This window comes from Triticum urartu, chromosome 4A (assembly GCF_056163025.1).
Source record: "Triticum urartu cultivar PI428250 chromosome 4A, HENAU_Tu73, whole genome shotgun sequence".
NCBI lineage: Eukaryota > Viridiplantae > Streptophyta > Magnoliopsida > Poales > Poaceae > Triticum > Triticum urartu.
Genome location: NC_141876.1, coordinates 419,869,541 through 419,884,804, shown reverse-complemented (window position 1 = coordinate 419,884,804; position 15,264 = coordinate 419,869,541).

Here is a 15,264-nt window from a genome sequence, read left to right as displayed (position 1 = left end):
CACAACCATTTAAAAACTCAAGTTTCAGCATAAGTTTGGACCTGACTCGGAGTCTAATAGGTGAACACGATGATAAAGTAGCATGTCATCATAACAAGCGATGCATAACATAAGCAGACACGGAAGAGTGCGACCTCTCTTGCAGACCCATGTAGTCCTCAAGGTCATCTGCTCAGTTGATGATGGTAATGCAGTTGTCATGGCTATCGGCGACGGGGAAGAAGATCTGAGGCGGCGACAGATAGTCTGGAGAGCGGATCCCTGCTGTGGTGAACCCTTCCGTCGTTGGAGCAGCTGAGCGGGGGTGGAACACAGCACCGTAGGAGCAGGACAAACCACACAAGGTTTTCTTTGACACATATCTGTAATATAAGTAATTGTGTAAGGGCTTGTTTGAATTTGAGGATTCTAACAATGCAGGGATAGGAAATAGACAGGAATAGGATAGGAATGCATGTGCAAAACAGAGAATTTAAAAACAGAGGATTTCTGCCAATCTGGGTGTTTAGTTCATAAGAATTGGAAGATCACAGGATGCAAAGAAGCATGGTGAGATTAAGTCAAACCACAAGAAAATGTAGCGTTATAATGCTATTATGCTACTATCTCTTAGTCTTGTGCTTCATGAATAGGAATTTAAAAAGGAGGACAAGTGGAAATTAAAATTCCTACGGGTTTTCTTTCAAGGAGACACTAAAGGAACAAATCCTATAGTTTTCCTTTGCTCCATTCCTTTGCACCAAATTCATGAAAAGTAGTACCATACGATACTTTCCAATTCCTATGCTTTTCATTCACTTGTCCTTTCAAGCACTGGCGATTCCAGTAGGCAGGCTTGAGCAAGGAAAAGCCTACACTAAAAAAATGTTTTTGTGCTACTTCTATTACTTTGGACCCAGGCCACTGCACTACTAGCTCAACTCCCAGGGCCATCATCAAATGCACAGCTCTAACACGCAGAGATAAATACTGATGGCGTTCAAGAGAGTCCATCGCAGATAGCTAAGTTGCCTGGTACCTCACTGCTTGTCATATAGTAGGATAAAATGATCGTATTTCTCGTTACTCCATGTGCTTAGTGGATAATATATATAACATGTAGAGTAAAAAAGATATGCAACAAGTGTACAACCTCTTTGGCGAAGCCATGTCGATCTCAGAGTGATTGGGTTGGCCGGTGAGGATGCTCCGGCTGACTTGGCTGTCGGAGGAGGGGAAGAAGATCTTAGGCGTCTGGAGATGGAGCCCGAGGTACTGCTCCGCTGTGATGGAGGGTTCCGTCGTTGGAGCAGCTCCGGTGAGTTGTATGACGCCGAGGCTAAAGCAGGACAAGAGAGACAACGTTAACCTGAGTGGAATTCTAATAGCATGTCCAATAGATGACGTAAAATACATAACCACAAAGTGCTAGATGTATACATCGGCCGCTCATCTCTGAACTTAACTGTCGAATCTGAATTTAACTGTCGAAACTGAACTTAACCGTCAAAACTGAATTTTGCTGTTGAAACTGAATTTTACCGTCGAAACTGAACGCACTAGAGGTGAGGCTACACGTCAGTTGACTGACTTTTTCCTCTCTGGTCAGTCGATTTTGCAGCCGTTGGATACGAATTCAAGGGCCTGCAGTTCATTTTCAACCTCCACCCCCTGAGCCGCCAGCCACCACCGGCCAAACAACCGCCCCCGCCGCCCGCGGCCGGCGGTGCGTCGCCCCGCCCGCCCTGAAAACACTGCCCACCGCCGGTCCGCCGCCGCCCCGGCCATCCCTGTAGGGCCCCCCGTGCCGAGCTTTTTCTCGGCGATCCCCACGCCACCGCCCCACCACCACTGACGACCACCGACCCCACCCTGAACCCTAAGATAGATAGTGGGGTACCTCTCCGGTGAGCCCCGTCCCCGCTGCGGCTGGTTCTTCCTTAACTCCGGCGAGCCCCCCGACCCCCTGAAAATTGACTGACCCAAAAGTCGATTCAATCGACTGAAGTGTAGCTAAATTGGAGCAGCATCACAAGCAAGAGAAAGAGCGAGAGCAGCAGCGCGAGCAAGAGCAAGAGCAAGAGAAGACCAGGCAGGGGACCGAGATCAAGAGCAGAGCAGCAGCAGCTCATACTGATGTGGACGCTGCCGCTGAGGGAGGGACGCCGTGGAGGAAGTGGCCGGCGATGCCGCCGTGGATGGAGCCGCACCGTGTCGGCTCGTAACCGAGCGCCGGCAGCACCGTGAGATCGAATCAAGAAGAAAATGCGACGATTAGTGTACAACCTCTTTGGTGGCGCCGATTAGGCCACAGTTTCATTCGAGGAAACGGTGATGATGATGCTCTTCCGGTGGTGCAGGTGAAGACGGCAGTGTTGGAATGGAGGTGGCGCGAAAGACGAGGGGAACATCGGGGCAACTCCTTGGAGGTGGAGGACAGGGTGGCTGAACCGGCGGGACGACCAGATCGACGATGGATCCTCATCCGGTACGGTGGATGAGGGACGTCGAGGTGTTGCTGTGGACGATGTCATCGGGGAAGAGGCTCCGGCTGGGTGGCGGACGGAGGAGGGTGTGGGGCTTCGCGGGTTTTCCCGGCCTTGGTGTACGAATGGGTGGGCGTATGGGATGGGAGTGGGTAACCATGGCTTAGGGACGCGCTTGTCCGAAATGTGGGGTAAGTTATGAAAGTACCCCCACCGATTTGAGGCGGTTCTTTCGGTTCAGGGGTATCACGTGTATTTCGCGTGTCGGGATTTCACAGGAGGTGGGAGTTTTCACGCGCATTGTAATTTTGGAATAGCAAGGCGCGGGTTGAGATGGAGGGAGTTGTCGGAGCACAACGAGACAAAGATATATCTTAAATATTTCGGGCTAACAAGGCGCGGGTTGAAATTTCTGGACAAGCCTAACGTGTACTGTACCAAATCAATTCGCACTACAAATGTCATTCAAAACTTTGAATTCATGTTATGTTCAATTAAAATATTTCGCTACGTGTATAATGCATGCAACCTAGTACTCAAATGAACGTTTTAGTGCATTCCAAACGTATATACTACCGCTTCAATATGAACTAAATTTGAATTTGTTTCTCTATTTGAATAAGATCTACAATAATGATTGTTGTGAAGTCTAAGCATTTGAATTCGTTTCTCTGTTTTAATAAGATCTACAATCGTCATTATTGTCAAGTTAAACCATAGTTTGTGTATTATCTTCACAGCACACCACATGATTAGTCTCGAGTTACATATGAACTATGTGTTCTATATGAACTCGAACTCGATTTTTTGAATCCACTTTATGTTGATTTCAAATCATTGTACATTTCAAGCTCTAGCTAGAACTTCACAAACTAAACCATGTCTCATATGTAAAATGTGTTTATCACATTATGTATGGTGCCCCGCCCCCTATGCTGATAAGTATTTAGATGTGAGTTGAAAACACCACACGTTACCACAAATTCAAATAAAATGTGAGAATGTTCGATATATAATATTGTTTAGATTGTTCGATATTTAGTTGTAAGCTGCAAATGCCACACATTACCACAAATTCAAATAAAATGTGAGATTGTTCGATGTATAGTGTGGTTTAGATTGTTCGACATTTAGCTGTGAGTTGCAAACGCCATGCATTATCACATTATGGTATAACATGTGCAAAACCACAACACACGTATCACCGCTATATTCATGCATGCATATGTTTAAAACACTATGATCTCTTGTTCAAATATATGAGTCCACTTTCATATCAAATTATGATCTTTGTTAGTCCCTTACAACCACACAATCCTCTAACCTTTGTAGCCACCACTAACTTTCTCTCGTGCATGCACATGCCCTCCTCGCCCTCCCCCTCCCTCAACATTCTATCCATCGTGCACATTCATTTTTTTCTTTAGGTAGTTCTCCCACAGTCTCCACAAGTCCTTTCCGACACACACCGATCGATAAACCTCTCCAGCAATGTCTACCTACAACATACACACGCACCTTCAATCTCCTCCTTTATGTGTCCTTGCCTCGTGTCTCTCATACGGTCCCACACATGTGTAAACTCTCCCCCTCTTTTCATCGATCTCACAACCGCACACTCCTCCCCCTATCTAGCTAGTAGCTGGGCCTCTCGCACCACCTCCTAGCTCCATTCTCTCCATCTATCCGTCTCGCCGGGCCTTATTTGCCTCTAAAAAATGGATGTACACCGACCGATCTCCCGCTATACATATAGCTAGCTAGGTCCTTATAACTCGTTTCCCCACGTGTCGATCGATCTACCTCATTAGTTGTGTCTCTCCCTTCCTCCGACAAACAACAATTGATCTACCAATCTAGTTAGGTTTGCTTACCAAACACATGGTTCCCCTTCATCATCCATGGATGTGTCCCGACAGATCTATCACGCATAGGCACACACAGAAACACATCCCCACTCTTATTGATAATATTGCAGTTCCACCCTCAGTTTGTCTAGTAGGCCTCTCCCACCATCTTCGAGAAGCAACTACATCACCCATCCAACACTCTACCCTTCTCCCTCCCCCTCTCTCCTCTCTCTGTCCCATCCTATTTCCCGTCCTTCAGTTATGTATGGACGTCGACCGATCTCCCTCAAGACATAGCTGGGTCTTTCCTTCTCAACACATATACGAGTCGTTCTAGCTCTATAGTTAGGCCTCTGCCTACCCCTCCCCCACCCCCTCGCACACACACACACACACACACACCGATACATCGAGTGCTCTACTCATGTCTCCCTGCCACACACAAACTTGACATGTGCCCTCTGACGTTCCGATAGCTAGGTCAGTCGCCCTATATCTTTGACTTGCACACGCACACAATTTCGATGGCTCTCTTCATCGATCTCGCACCCACCCACTTGATCCTCTCTTCGACTCTATCAATATCTATGACCCCTCCCTCTCTTCTCGTGGATCACCCGACCCTCTATATATGATATGGATAGGCCTCCATTTCATACACATTGCATGCAAAATTTTGTTTGAGATGTCATCAACACATATTGCCACAAATACATTCACAAACGCACAAGCCATTTGTATAGGTTTGTATCTCTCACACACACCCACGTAGGTGGGGGACGTGCACGAAGAGAAGAGGTGCACGCACGGCGCACGTACTCTCGTCTCTTTCCCAACCACACCCGCGCGGGTACACAATGGAGCTCATTTCTGTACGAAAAGGTAGCGCACATGGTAACTTGACACGTGTACTGGTTGTCCACTAGATGGAGGGAGGATCGTCTACCACAGGTGAACAAACAAATTGCGACTTGACGCGTTATGTTAAAAAAGAGGCAAACCATATGGGGCCTACCTTAGAGGCAAGGCTATATACACTGGAGTACTTTTGATGTGTCCCGTCAACTCGCAGAACAAGGAGAAGCTTGCTTAGTACGCCCGCTCCCTCGCCCATGCGCGCGGTGGCTCGCAGGACGAGGAGAAATTTTTACTAGTACTCCCTCCGTTTACTCCTCGTCCCTACCTTGGTTAGAGAGATTATCATATTGTTTGGAATATATGTCCTTTAGTAGATTTCAATATGAACTACTAGTACATACTCCAAACACTGATGTATATAGACGCATTTTAGAGTGCAGATTCACTCATTTTGCTCCGTATGTAGTCCATATTGAAACGGAGATAATAGTACGCACTCGCCCTCGCCCCTCGACCCTCGCCATGTGGTGGACGTGCAGCAATTGATTCGGCCTCATATAGCCAGAACGAAATATAATGCAGTACCATTATTGCTCGACTTCCCGAAGAGGCAAAGAGCCAATCGCAAGGTTAATAGTTTGGAGAAGCCAAGCGCAAGGTTTATAGGAGAACGAGTAGTAGGTGCCACGTCATTTATAAATAAAGTTTTTTTTTCTTCAGTGGAACGTATGCAATATAAATAGGTTCATATGGAGAGGAAAGGAAACCGCTCCAGTATATACATAGGCAGGGCGAGCCTACACGGTTGCTTGCTGGGGTTGCTCTCTTCAGTTTTCACACTCTCTCGCACAAAACCACTGTGGCCAGATCTCTAACATCCCGGCGGATCACGTCCGCCGGGGAACGGGTGGATGCTTAGTGTAGATGCGGTCGCCATCGCCGATGGCGAAAACCCACTGTCGGCACGTCTCGATCAGGGGTCCCTGCCATTCTCTCTCACAAAGCCGGTGAGATTGCCTTCGTCCATTGCTCACTGTCGCGACGTGGGTAGTTGCCTCCTCCCGCCGCCCTCCTCTAGGTTGAGCTACGTCCCGACATCCCTCGGGTACAACGCCCTTTACAGCCGGCTTGCACCACTGCTCCAGCTGCCCACATCACTCCATGTGGATATTTCCCTACTTCTTTGCCCAGCACATACCTCTACTGGCTTCACGTACTGTATTTGTGATGATTTTATGTCTCATCAACTAGTCCCAGTAATCTTGAATCACACATACCACATTGTACTATCTCGCTGATAAATTACAGTACATACTATACAAGTACTTCCTCCGTTCCTAAATATAAGTCTTTGTAGAGATTTCACCATGAACCACATACGGATGTATATAGATGCATTTTAAGTGTAGATTCATTCGTTTGTTCCGTATGTAGTCCACCTAGTGGAATCTCTACAAAGACTTATATTTAGGAACGGAGGGAGTACTATGTAAAGAGTTAGGTGTCACACGGTGTCCAAAAAATATGGTGATAGTGTGAGGTGGGCCATGTAATCACTGAGCCTGCGTGTTTTAACTGCTCTTGCACTCCTCCACCGTAAGAATGGAGAAAATTGTAATCTATTAGTACCTCCTTTCGCCGAAAGCGTGGGACATCCAGCAGTCCAACCACCTCAGTAATAATGACCAACGAGCCATCAAATCACATAGACCCAGCAGTAAGTTGGACGGACGAAGCAACCATCACTCTTGAATCCGCTTCTCCCTTCAACGCAGGCGCCAGTGAGAGGTCGCGTCCGCTCTGCCCGGGCATGAATGCGGCACTGACCGTTTTGGGCGGGAAGCGTGCGCGAGCAATGGAGGGGCTTTGGGTGGGCCAGGCTGGTCAAGAGCGGGTGTGGCAGTTGTCCGCCTGTCCCTACCGGACGCCCGGAAACGAGAGGATGCACCGACTCTGGCGGCTAAAATCGTACACTACACACCATCTCTCTGTAGGAGTAGGTCGATCTATCGCTCTCACTAACACACACATGCTGTTAAACACACACACGCACACGCATACATAGGATCATAGAATAGGAAAATCGTGCGAGTGCGAAGCCATAGGAAGTGAGATACAAATGGAGTACGTACAAGAAGAGAAGAGGTGATGAATATTCCATCAAACCTGGACTGAGGAGTTGTACTCCCTCCGTCTAGGTGTTAAGTCATCCTACGAAAATCAGATATTCCCAAAATGTTTAAACGTCGTCCATTAACTTCGCATCTCAATCCCCTTGTGGCCTCGTTGCTAGCGAGCGTTGTTACTTAGGGAGCATTTGGATCCTTAGCAAGAATAACTTGTAGCATAGCCAGGCAAGGTTAGGCGTTTGTAACTGTTAAAATATGTTAGCTTTTGTGGGCCAGCTAGCTTGGGTGGGCTAGAAAAACCTTGCTAGCTCAGGTGGGCCAGATCGGCTCGCTTCCGACGGCAAACTTCATGTAGTAGTAACATAGACTAGTAACATATGCATGTTGTACTAGTTCAAGTTACTCACCACTATGACCAACCTAAGCAATGTAACAAAACGCTCCTTACTCTGCTTTGTTATCTCCCCCGGAAACCCAATGCATGGAGCGTAACTACGCGTTGATCAGTCAAGAAATCAAAGTCAGTTTGCATGCGAGTTAATATGTGGCCCTACATGGTAGCTAAAACAACATCTCTTAGTTGTTTAGATTAATTGTTGCGTTTAGACACAGAAATCAGGGCTTTGATTGGAGGAATGACCGGTCAAGTTTCTCCTTCTCCTCCAATCTGCTTGCACCTTGGTCCCGCTGCACCTTCTAATGTGACTTATTACACCTAGACGGAGGGAGTAGTACGAGATACGGTGGCGCACTGACTTAGGTCGAATACATGTGACCAAAATTGTGTGCATGTTATAATAAGGATTCACTTAAAATAGTACGTGAGCGAACAGAGGCATCAATTGGATAGTGTTCCCGAGCAATAGCGAGATGTGTGAGGTAAGATACACCGCTAGCGCTTTTAATTTTTCTTATTAATTTGTTTGTTTCACCCTTTGACTAGTGGGACCCAACGTACTACGTGGAGAGAGGTAACGTACTATTGGTAAAAATGGATGGATATGGAGCTATACGATCTCGTAGTGACCGTATAATCACCTCATCACGTATAAGCTGCAGCCTCGATGCTTGTTTTCTAGGGTTTGCACTCTTCACACTCTCTCCAGTATATATATACACGCTGGAGCCTCAGCGCTTGTAGTTGCTCTCTTCACACTCTCTCACCCTCTCCAGATCTAAACAAGACTTCATTGGCCTCTCTCTCTCCCCTCACTGCTGGTCAAAGAGCCCGCCGAATCCGTCCACCGGGAAGGGAAGGAGGCTTAACGTTGTCGCCGTCGGCGAGGGAGGAAGGAATCCACTACCAGCGCAGCTGTTCACTTTCACCCAGCGGCGGCGCGGGAGGGCCTCCGACCCCTTCTTCTTCGCCGCTGTACATAGTGTGGGTCGAACGGCCTCCGGTTGCCCACCGAACCACACCCCAAGAACCTTAAGGTATAATTTACTTATTCCACATGCATTGCTCTAGCTGCATGTGGGCTTTTTTCGCTTCCGCACTCGAATCTAGGTGTTGGATCAAATAGGAAAGTAGTGGGGAAAGTTCTATACCATGAATCTAGGACATGGTTCAAAGAGGAAAGGAATGGGGGAAAGTAGTGGGAAAAGTTGTATAGCATGAATCTAGGACGTGGTTCAAAAAGGAAAGGGAGGGGGAAAGTAGTGGGGAAAGTTGTATCGCATGAATCTAAGATGTGGTTCATAGAGGACAGGAATGGGGGAAAGTAGTGGGGAACGTTGTATAGAATAAATCTAGGACGTGGTTCGCAGAGGAAAGGAAGTGGGGAAAGTACTAGTACAGACTGGCTATCCAGCACCTACGTTGGTCGAAAAGGGAAAGCAATGAGAAATGCAGTACGCACATATGTAACGAACTGATCTTTTGTTTTGGGGGACAAGGCTGTAGAGTTTGAGCAGTACTAGATTTTCTGCGCTCACATAGGGAAAGGTGTCTAAGAAAATAAAACTGGACCAACACAAATATGCTCCTTGGTTGTTTGTTCTTTATTGTAACAGACTGTGCATCACCCCAGTATATCGGTAGGTGCACATGGTGCTGGTGCGTCCACTGTCCCGTGCAACTCTTTAGATGTTGTTAATCTAAGGCCCTGTTTGGTTAAAAACTCCCTAGTCCCTACCTGCTTGGTTCCAGGGACTAAACATGGACTAGAGGTTATTAAATGACATGCTAAAAGACCATGTTACCCCTAGTACTGAACTAATAGAGACAAGGTGCGATGCGTGGCAGGGGTAACTGTTGGAAAAAGTCCCAAAAAGACTCTCCCTTGGGGTCTTCTTTCTTTAGTCCCAAATGCCCACTTTTAGTCCCTAAAAGTCCCTCCTGTTTGGTTTAGATGGGACTGACACGGAGTTTTTTTAGTCCCTCCACCAAAATGTCCCTGTAAACAAGCACCCTCTAATAATGCCACTGGAAAATTGATGCAATGCCATAGTTAAAAGCAAATTACATGTTTAACAAATTTTATTGTTAATATAATCTCTTTATTAATATTAATCAATGCCACCGTTTGAGAAATGCTACTGTCTTGCTTTCTTTCCCATTTACGTAAGGTAGATGCTTCTTTTTGTTGGCTTCTGTGTCATCCACCGTTATTTACCACTAGTTATTTCCTTTGCACCTCCGTGTGTCGGAGTAATTGGACACAGATACCCCGAAGACAGCGAGACAATAAATCAAGACATTGGGGCTAGCAAAGCCCCTTAGTCCAACCGCCTGGCCGCTCCTGCCGGCTCCCCGTCCGACTGCTTTGCCCGGCCGGCTGCCGACTGCGTCAATCAACCGGCTACCGACTGCTGCCCGAAGTCAACCGCCGACACCGACAAGACACCGACGAGACGGCCATACCGCAACATCATCTACAGTGTATCTGTCCCTGGGCACTGTTTTATAAAGTACACCAGGGACAAGGAGGCATGCACGTCACATACACATCTCTCATGGGCATGGTGTCCCATGCCCACTTGCCCCCCACGCCACTACCTAGCTTAGGTAGTAAGCTAGCTCACCTATATATAAGGCACCCATCCATCCATCCACCACACACATAGCCATGCCACATGCACTTGGCCGGCCACAAGGCCACTCACGCATGCATGCTCAGGCACATGCAGCCACTAGCTCATATGCATATATACCAAGTCAGATGCCTATGGCACTGACTCCAGATACAGCTCCAGGAGCACTTTGTACTGACCGATGTACAACCCAGATATACATCCAGACATGCAGGAGTAGGGGTATTATCTCTCCGGAGAGCCCTGAACCTGGGTAAACTAGCGCGTGCTACTCGCATACCCATCCCTGGATATTCCGGCAGCAGTCTTGCCCTCACACGAAGCCACATTGTGGCATATGTCGTCTTGCACCCCCCGTGAGAATACCACGACATTTGGCGCCCACCGTGGGGCGGTACTATGCTACCGCGCTGCTGCTGGTTTCGCAGTCCGGGCGGGACCATTTTCGTCATCACTGTGGCGTCACCGCCGTCTCTCCGATAGCGCTCGGGGGCCCGACGTCGACGCGCCCTCGGAGCGGCTGCGAGGGGCGGCGCGTCCTCGCCGTCGGCCTCTTCGTTTTCATCATCACGGCGTCACGCCGTCTCTCCGATAGCGGTCGGGAGCCTGACATCGACACGCCCCCGGAGTGGCCGTGAGGGGCAGCGCGCCCTCGTCGTCGGCCTCACCCTCTTCATCACCACCGCTGCGACGCCGGCCGTCTGACCACGCGCGCGGCGCGCGCGGGGCCTTTCTTCGGTTGGCCGCACCCATCCACGCACCGTTCGCGTCCACTCCCCTCCATGTTGCGCTTTGCTCCGGCCGGAACGGGCGTTCGCTACTCCATATATCATCTATGCTAGCTAGCTAGATGCTAGTCAATAATGGTCAAACCATTAGCCATACCACTACACAGATACTACCCCGTACATGCCCCACATAAGGCAAATTTTAACATGGTCCCTCTTACCTCCTTTTTTTACATGTGAGGTAAGAAGGTAAGAGTCAATCAAGCCATTCATTGATGAGATCTTCGGCTAAGATCTATTTTATACTCTTACCTCTCATGTGAAAAGAGGGGGTAAGAGGGACCATGTTAAAACTGCTCCCAGATAATGGCCATGTGGTGCGTGTACACCCACCGTACGCTCCTCACCACACACGTCGTCACCGCTCATGTCCCTGCAAGTTGATGTGCTCGTGTCCTTTGCTGGGTCCGTTGCTGCCTTCGCCAGCAGTGCTGCTGCACGCCTGTCTTCCGCCCGCGCCGCTATGCCTTGCACGCCCGCAGGCCTCTGCACTCATCACCAACCACGCGCCCAGCCCCGTGCTGCTGCCTGCGACAGCTCCACGGCTCGCGGCCGTCGTCAGCTCCCCGCGCCGGCGCTGCTCCTCGCTGCCGCGCTCGCGCCGGTGCCGGACCGCATCCCAGAAGCAGCTGCCGCCGCCGCACCTGCCTGCTGCTTCGCCCGGCTTCACACCAGCGCCGACCCTGGTCCTCCGCCTCCCGCGCTGCTCTGTCGGGCTCCGAGCCACTGGCCGGCTGCTCCCCTCCGCCTCGCGGTCGCCTCCGCCTGCGCCCGGCCCTCGTGTCGTCATGCTGCTCCGCCCCCGCGCGCGCGGCCCCGCGCCGGCCATCTCCGCGTCACCCGTGCGCCCGCTAGGCATGGGCCGGCTGCGGCTCCAATCCTCGCCTCCGCTCCGCGCATGCACGCGCGACCGACTCCTCCAGCCTCCACCACGCCATCCGCCTCGTCCCGCACCGTCTGGCTGCGTGGCTCCCGCTCTGCCTCACGCGCGCCCGCAGACGGTCGCTCCGCCTCACGCGCGCCGGCAGTCGGTCGCTCCGCCTCGCGCGCACCCGCAGTCGGCCACGCCGGCTTCGCCTGCATCTGTGGCGCCTCGTCCGCGCTTCGCAGCTCCGCGCGCCACGCCTCCTGGCTGGCTTCCACCAAGTCCGCGCGCCCCACGCCGATTTAGGCCCCCTCCCATGTCGCCCGGCTCCACCAGCTTCGCCCTGGCCGCATCCGACGCCGCTGACCGGCACCCGGCCACCTCCGTGGCCCCGGCTGCTGTTGTGCCGCCTCCGCCCTCTGGCCTGCGCCGGCTGGTCGGCTCCCCCCAGACTCCGTGCTGGCTGCTGCCGCGTCCCGACCGCCCGATGGGCGCGCCAGCCGGCCCTCCACGTCACCAACTCGCCGCTAGCCGGCCACGCCGCTCCGGCCGCCTGCTGGCTCCGCTTCCCTCTGCTACAGCCCTCTCCTATGGCCGACTGTTCGTCGAAAGCGAAGTGTGCGACGACTGCTCGTGTGTAGCCAACGAACAAAGGTCAAGGTCTGGCTGCTCCCGCGGAGACGGAGAAAGAGAAGAGTCGGGCCGACTGCTAGCAAAAGAAACAAAAAAAGAGTCAGAAGCCGACTGCCCACAGCCGACTGGCAAAAAAATAATAATAGAGAGAGAAAAAGAAATGCGGTCGGGTGGAGAGATGCTGGCTGTCAAAGCCGGCAGAGGAAAGAAGGGTCCGGCTCCTCGCGTGGAGTCGGACAGAAGGAGAAAAAAATGAGAGAGATGTGCGTTCGACTCCACGCAACCGGTTGGAATATGCGTCCGACTGCCAGATGTGCGTCTGACCGCTGACTGCCTGGCCGGCTGCAAAGAGCCCGACTGCTGTGCCGGAGTCCGTCTGCCTAGCCGGCTGAAGAAGAAAAAAGCACAAACTTTAAAAAAGAAGACAAAGTAGTTGCCGGGAGATCCAGCCCGACTGCTCAGCAGTCAGCCCGAATCTCGGGGGCTACACCCAGCGGGTGCGCTGACGTGCCACCGCAAGAAAGAAGACAAAGTAGTTGTCGGGAGATCCGGCCCGACCGCTCAGCTGTCGGCCCGAATCTCAGGGGCTACACCCAGTGGGTGCGCTGACGCGCCCCCGCGAAGAAGAAGACAAAGTAGTCGCCGGGAGATCTGGCCCGACTGCTCAGCAGTCGTCCCGAATCTCGGGGGCTACACCCAGTGGGTGCGCTGACGCGCCCCCGCGAAGTTTGCAGACAAAAGAAGAGTTTTGTCCGGCTTCCAGCAGCCGGCAGAAGAGAACAAGAAGAAAAAAGGTGCTGCAAGACGCCTCACCGCCTGTCCGGTCGAGCCTGACCGGCCGGGACCCCCTTCGAGCACCCGGGGGCTCGAAGGCTACACCCAGCGGGTGCACCGGTGCACTTCGCGAGCGCCGAGCCGCGCCGGCTGTCTTCGGGAAACTCCGCCTCGGCTACACGAAAACCAATGTGAACTCCTCACCCGCATATTTTTTGCACCACGCAAGCATGGATAACCCCGAGCGAAGCTCGGGGCCTGTCTCCGCGTTTTATTACAGTAGCATCACTGTTCGCCCCGGCGCCAACCAGAGTTGGCCCGGGGGCTGGCCGTTTGGCTTGAGACGTTAGTTCCCGCAAACGGCTTAGTAGCGTGCACGGTACCAAAAGCCCACTCTTAGTCACAGACCATAGAGCGGCTGTTCGACTAGCAAGAGTGATCGCTGGAGGCCACCCACGCGAAAAACGTTCGGGTAGAAAAACGGTTCGGGCGACCCAGCCATTTCCTTTACAAGTATCTGCTCGGTCGAATCTGCTCCCAGACTTTGAGTACTGTACATTCCACTTCGCGGCCCACAATCAGCCACAGACCGCAGAGCGGTTGTCCGGCGAGCGAGAGCACAAGCCAAAAAGCAGAGGGAACACGAAAAAGATTAAGGGGGCTTCGACGAAACCGAGTCGGCACCCTCCATATAAAACTTGCAATGCAAAAAGCAAACATTTGATATATCTGCGCAGACTAACTTTGTCTTTTTCATGATCATTTCCATGAACACTCACCAAAAAACCTCCGCCCAACTTTGCCAAGTTGCCCGGAGTCTTGGGGGCTATTGTCGGAGTAATTGGACACGGATACCCCGAAGACAGCGAGATAATAAATCAAGACATCGGGTCTAGCAAAGCCCCTCAGTCCGACCGCCCGGCCGCTCCTGCCGGCTCCCTGTCCGACTGCTCTTCCCGGCCGGCTGCCGACTGCGTCAACCAGCCGGCTGGCGACTGCGCCATCCAAACGGCTACCAACTACTGCCCAAAGTCAACCGCCGACACCGGCAAGACACCGACGAGACGGCCATACCGCAACGTCATCTAAAGTGTATCTGTCCCTAGGCACTGTTTTATAAAGTACACCAGGGACAAGGAGGCATGCACTTCACATACACATCTCTCATGGGCATGGTGTCCCATGCCCACTTGCCCCCCACGCCACTACCTAGCTTAGGTAGTAAGCTAGCTCACCTATATATAAGGCACCCATCCATCCATCCACCACACACATAGCCATGCCACATGCACTTGGCCGGCCACAAGGCCACTCACGCATGCATGCTCAGGCACATGCAGCCACTAGCTGATATGCATATATACCAAGTCAGATGCCTATGGCACTGACTCCAGATACAGCTCCAGGAGCACTTTGTACTGCCCGATGTACAACCCAGATATATATCCAGACATGCAGGAGTAGGGGTATTATCTCTCCGGAGAGCCCTGAACCTGGGTAAACTAGCGGGTGCTACTCGCATACCCGTCCCTGGATATTTCGGCAGCAGTCTTGCCCTCACACGAAGCCACCTTGTGGCATATGTCGTCTTGCACCCCCCGTGAGAATACCACGAGACTGTGTAAACATTGTTATCTACTTCACCTCGTTGCCATTGTGACCTTTTGTTGCACTACACAAAACACTATTGTTTTAAGAGTGTTTTGTGCAGTTCAACCAAAATGTCACACTGACAATGTTGGTTTATTTCTTGATCTTAGTGGAACTGCACAAGAGGAGATCTTACTTCCTATCCGTGTTGGCAAATTTGGTTCAGGTCTTCTTCTTGTGAGTTGTTTGAATTCCACGTCATCTGAGGTCAGTACTAGC